Genomic DNA, 6,691 nt, shown 5'->3' with positions numbered 1-6,691 from the left:
AATGCGCTTGTCTTACATAATGGTGGGCCAAAATGAGATGCTTTGACTGACTCCAGGCTCAGTGTCTATGTCCAGGAAGGGTACAATGACAAAGTTGAAACAGATTGGTGAGTCATGGGATAAGAAATGCCTCCAGTGGAAGATATACAGTTGATGTCGGAAGTTTACATACACCTTAGCCAAATACATTTAAACTCAGTTTTCACAATTCTTGACGTTTAATCCAAGAAAAAAATTACCTGTCTTAGGTCAGTTAGGATCACCACTTTATTTTAAGAATGTGAAGTGTCAGAATAATAGTGATTTTATTTCAGCTTTTATTTATTTCTTTCATCACATTCCCAGTGGGTCAGAAGTTTACATACACCCAATTAATATTTGATAGCATTGCCTTTAAATTGTTTAACTTGGGTCAAATGTTTCGGGTAGCCTTCCACAAGCTTCCCACAATAAGTTGGGTGAATTTTGGCCTATTCCTCATGACAGAGCTGGTGTAACTGAGTCAGGTTTGTAGGCGTTCTAACTCGCACACGCTTTTTCAGTGCTGCCCACAAATTTTCTATAGGATTGAGGTCAGGGCTTTGTGATGGCCACTACAATACCTTGACTTTGTTGTCCTTAAACCATTTTGCCACAACTTTGGAAGTATGCTTGGGGTCATTGTCCATTTGGAAGACCTACTTGTGATCAAGCTTTAACTTCCTGACTGATGTCTTCAGATGTTGCTTCAATATATCCACATAATTTTCCTTTCCTCATGATGCCATCTATATTGTGAAATGCGCCAGTCCCTCCTGCAGCAAAGCACCCCCACTACATGATGCTGCCACCCCAGTGCTTCACGGTTGAGATGGTGTTCTACGGCTTGCAATCATCCCCCTTTTTCCTCCAAACTTAACGATGGTCATTATGGCCAAACAGTTCTATTTTTGTTTCATCAGACCAGAGGACATTTCTCCAAAAAGTACAATCTTTGTCCCCATGTGCAGTTGCAAACCGTAGTCTGGCTTTTTTATGGCGGTTTTGGAGCAGTGGCTTCTTCCTTGCTGAGCGGCCTTTCAGGTTATGTCGATTATAGGACTTGTTTTACTGTGGATATAGATACTTTTGTACCTGTTTCCTCCAGCATCTTCACAAGGTCATTTGCTGTTGTTCTGGGATTGATTTGCACTTTTCGCACCAAAGTACGTTCATCTCTAGGAGACAGAACGCGTCTCTTTCCTGAGCGGTATGACAGCTGCGTGGTCCCATGGTGTTTATACTTGCTTACTATTGTGTGTACCTTCAGGCGTTTGGAAATTGCTCCCAAGGATGAACCAGACTTGTGGTCTACAATTTCTTTTCTGAGGTCTTGGCTGATTTCTTTTGATTTTCCAATGATGTCAAGCAAAGAGGCATTGAGTTTGAAGGTAGGCCTTGAAATACATCCACAGGTACACCTCCAATTGACTCAAATTATGTCAATTAGCCTATCAGAAGCTCCTAAATCCATGACATAATTTTCTGGAATTTTCCAAGCTGTTTAAAGGCACAGTCAACTTAGTGTATGTAAACTTCTGACCCACTGGAATTGTGATACCGTGAGTTATAAGCGAAATAGTCTGTAAACAATTTTTGGAAATATTACTTGCATGCACAAAGTAGATTTCCTAACCGACTTGCCAAAACTATAGTTTGACAACAAGAAATTTGTGGAGTGGTTGAAAAATAATTTTTTAATCACTCCAACCTAAGTATATGTAAACTTCTGACTTCAACTGTGTGTGTGTGTGTTTGTGTGTGTGTGTGTGTGTGTGTGTATATATGTGTGTGTGTGTGTGTATATATGTGTGTGTGTGTGTGTATATATGTGTGTGTGTGTGTGTATATATGTGTGTGTGTGTGTGTATATATATATGTGTGTGTGTGTGTGTGTATATATGTGTGTGTGTGTGTGTGTATATATATATATGTGTGTGTGTATATATATGTGTGTGTGTGTATATATGTGTGTGTGTGTGTGTATATATGTGTGTGTGTGTGTATATATGTGTGTGTGTGTGTATATATGTGTGTGTGTGTGTATATGTGTGTGTGTGTGTGTGTGTGTGTGTGTGTGTGTATATATATTATATATACTGCTCAAAAAAATAAAGGGAACACTTAAACAACACAATGTAACTCCAAGTCAATCACACTTCTGTGAAATCAAACTGTCCACTTAGGAAGCAACACTGATTGACAATAAATTTCACATGCTGTTGTGCAAATGGAATAGACAACAGGTGGAAATTATAGGCAATAAGCAAGACACCCCCAATAAAGGAGTGGTTCTGCAGGTGGTGACCATAGACCACTTCTCAGTTCCTATGCTTCCTGGCTGATGTTTTGGTCCCTTTTGAATGCTGGCGGTGCTTTCACTCTAGTGGTAGCGTGAGACGGAGTCTACAACCCACACAAGTGGCTCAGGTAGTGCAGCTCATCCAGGATGGCACATCAATGCGAGCTGTGGCAAGAAGGTTTGCTGTGTCTGTCAGCGTAATGTCCAGAGCATGGAGGCGCTACCAGGGGACAGGCCAGTACATCAGGAGACGTGGAGGAGGCCGTAGGAGGGCAACAACCCAGCAGCAGGACCGCTACCTCCGCCTTTGTGCAAGGAGGAGCAGGAGGAGCACTGCCAGAGCCCTGCAAAATGACCTCCAGCAGGCCACAAATGTGCATGTGTCTGCTCAAACGGTCAGAAACAGACTCCATGAGGGTGGTATGAGGGCCCGACGTCCACAGGTGGGGGTTGTGCTTACAGCCCAACACCGTGCAGGACGTTTGGCATTTGCCAGAGAACACCAAAATTGGCAAATTCGCCACTGGCGCCCTGTGCTCTTCACAGATGAAAGCAGGTTCACACTGAGCACGTGACAGATGTGACAGAGTCTGGAGACGCCGTGGAGAACGTTCTGCTGCCTGCAACATCCTCCAGCATGACCGGTTTGGCGGTGGGTCAGTCATGGTGTGGGGTGGCATTTCTTTGGGGGGCCGCACAGCCCTCCATGTGCTTGCCAGAGGTAGCCTGACTGCCATTAGGTACCGAGATGAGATCCTCAGACCCCTTGTGAGACCATATGCTGGTGCGGTTGGTCCTGGGTTCCTCCTAATGCAAGACAATGCTAGACCTCATGTGGCTGGAGAGTGTCAGCAGTTCCTGCAAGAGGAAGGCATTGATGCTATGGACTGGCCCGCCCGTTCCCCAGACCTGAATCCAATTGAGCACATCTGGGACATCATGTCTCGCTCCATCCACCAACGCCACGTTGCACCACAGACTGTCCAGGAGTTGGCGGATGCTTTAGTCCAGGTCTGGGAGGAGATCCCTCAGGAGACCATCCACCACCTCATCAGGAGCATGCCCAGGCATTGTAGGGAGGTCATACAGGCACGTGGAGGTCACACACACTACTGAGCCTCATTTTGACTTCTTTTAAGGACATTACATCAAAGTTTGATCAGCCTGTAGTGTGGTTTTCCACTTTAATTTTGAGTGTGACTCCAAATCCAGACCTCCATGGGTTGATAAATTGGATTTCCATTGATTATTTTTGTGTGATTTTGTTGTCAGCACATTCAACTATGTAAAGAAAAAAGTATTTAATAAGATTATTTCTTTCATTCAGATCTAGGATGTGTTGTTTAAGTGTTCCCTTTTATTTTTTTGAGCAGTGTATATACATACATACACACACATACATATATATACACATACATATATATACATACATGTATATATACATATATATATATACACACATACATATATATACATATATATATATACACATACATATACACACACATACATATACATATGTATGTGTATATGTATGTATGTGTATATATGTGTGTGTATGTATGTATGTATGTGTATATATATATATATATATATATATATATATATATATATATATATATATATAATTGCAATTATATATATATATATATATATATATATATACACACACAGTCGTGGCCAAAAGTTTTGAGAATGACACAAATATTAATCAGTTTGTATGATGGCAATTTGCATATACTCCACAATGTTATGAAGAGTGATCGGATGAATTGCAATTATTGCAAAGTCCCTCTTTGCCATGCAAATGAACTGAATCTCCAAAAAACATTTCCACTGCATTTCAGCCCTGCCACAAAAGGACCAGCTGACATCATGTAGGTGATTCTCTCGTTAACACAGGTGTGAGTGTTGACGAGGACAAGGCTGGAGATCACTCTGTCATGCTGATTGAGTTCGAATAACAGACTGGAAGCTTCAAAAGGAGGGTGGTGCTTGGAATCATTGATCCTCCTCTGTCAATCATGGTTACCTGCAAGGAAACACGTGCCGTCATCATTGCTTTGCACAAAAAGGGCTTCACAGGTAAGGATATTGCTGCCAGTAAGATTGCAGCTAAATCAACCATTTATCGGGTCATCGAGAACTTCAAGGAGAGCGGTTTAATTGTTGTGAAGAAGGCTTCACGGCGCCCAAGAAAGTCCAGCAAGCGCCAGGAACGTCTCCTAAAGTTTTTTCAGCTGCTGGATCGGGGAACCACCAGTACAGAGCTTGCTCAGGAATGGCAGCAGGCAGGTGTGAGTGCATCTGCACCCACAGTGAGGCAAAGACTTTTGGAGGATGGCCTGGTGTCATGAAGGGCAGCAAAGAAGCATCTTCTCTCCAGGAAAAACATCAGGGACAGACTGATATTCCGTTAAAGGTACAGGGATTTGACTGCTGAGGACGGGTAAAGTAATTTTCTCTGATGAATCCCTTTTCCGATTGCTTGGACATCCGGAAAAAAAGCTTGTCCGGAGAAGACAAGGTGAGCGCTACCATCAGTCCTGTGTCATGCCAACAGTAAAGCATCCTGAGACCATTCATGTGTGGAGTTGCTTCTCAGCCAAGGGAGTGGGCTCACTCACAATTTTGCCTAAGAACACAGCCATGAATAAAGAATGGTACCAACACATCCTCCAAGAGCAACTTCTCCCAACCATCCAGGAACAGTTTGGTGACGAACAAAGCTTTTTCCAGCATGATGGAGCACCTTGCCATAAGGCAAAAGGGATAACTAAGTGGCTTGGGGAACAAAACATCGATATTTTGGGTCCATGGCCAGGAAACTCCCCAGACCTTAATCCCATTGAGAACTTGTGGTCAATCCTCAAGAGGCGGGTGGACAAACAAAACCCCACAAATTCGGACAAACTCCAAGCATTGATTATGCAAGAATGGGCTGACATCAGTCAGGATGTGGCCCAGAAGTTAATTGACAGCATGCCAGGCCGGATTGCAGAGGTCTTGAAAAAGAAGGCTCAACACTGCAAATATTGACTCTTTGCATCAACTTCATGTAATTGTCAATAAAAGCCTTTGACACTTATGAAATGCTTGTAATTATACTTCAGTATTCCATAGTAACATCTGAAAATATCTAAAGACACTGAGGCAGCAGACTTTGTGAAAATTAATGTGTCATTCTCAAAACTTTTGCCCACGACTGTATATATATTAAAAAAAAGAAACGTCCCTTTTTCAGGACCCTGTCTTTCAAAGATAATTCGTAAAAATCCAAATAACTTCACAAATTATCATTGTAAATGGTTTAAACACTGTTTCCCATGCTTGTTCAATGAACCATAAACAATTAATTAACATGCACCTGTGGAATTGTTGTTAAGACATTAACAGCTTCCAGACAGTAGGCAATTAAGGTCACGGTTGTGAAAACTTAGGACACTAAAGAGGCCTTTCTACTGACTCTGGAAAACACCAAAAGAAAGATGCCTAGGGTCCCTGCTCATCTGCGTGAACGTGCCTTAGGCATGCTGCAAGGAGGCATGTGGACTGCAGATGTGGCCAGGGCAATAAATTGCAATGTCCGTACTGTGAGACGCCTAAGACAGGGAGACGGGACGGACAGCTGATCGTCCTTGCAGTGGCAGACCACGTGTAACAACACATGCACAGGATCGGTACATCCGAACATCACACCTGCGGGACAGATACAGGATGGCAACAACAATTGCCCGAGTTACACAAAGAAGGCACAATCCCTCCATCAGTGCTCAGACTGTCCGCAATAGGCGGAGAGAGGCTGGACTGAGGGCTTGTAGGCCTGTTATAAGGCAGGTCCTCACCAGACATCACCGGCAACAACGTTGCCTACAGGCACAATCCCACCATCGCTGGACCAGACAGGACTGGCAAAAAGTGCTCTTCACTGACGAGTCGCGGTTTTGTCTCACTGGGGGTGATGTTCGCGTTTATCGTCGTAGGAATGAGCGTTACACCGAGGCCTGTATTCTGGAGTGGGATTGATTTGGAGGTGGAGGGTCCGCCATAGTATGGGGCGGTGTGTCACAGCGCCATCAGACTGAGCTTGTTGTCATTGCCTGCAATTTCAACGCTGTGCGTTACAGGGAATACTTCCTCCTCCCTCATGTGGTACCCTTCCTGCAGGCGGCTCATCCTGACATGACCCTCCAGCATGGCAATGCCACCAGCCATGCTGCTCGTTCTGTGCGTGATTTCGTGCAAGACAGGAATGTCAGTGTTCTGTCATGGCCAGCGAAGAGCCCGGATCTCAATCCCATTGAACATGTCTGAGACCTGTTGGATCGGAGGGTGAGGGCTAGGGCCATTCCCCCCAGAAATGTCCCGGAA

The sequence above is a fragment of the Salmo salar genome, chromosome ssa09 (genome assembly GCF_905237065.1).
Source record: "Salmo salar chromosome ssa09, Ssal_v3.1, whole genome shotgun sequence".
In the NCBI taxonomy this organism is placed as follows: domain Eukaryota; kingdom Metazoa; phylum Chordata; class Actinopteri; order Salmoniformes; family Salmonidae; genus Salmo; species Salmo salar.
The sequence above is the reverse complement of the archived record's forward strand: the minus strand, read 5'-3'. Positions refer to the sequence as shown.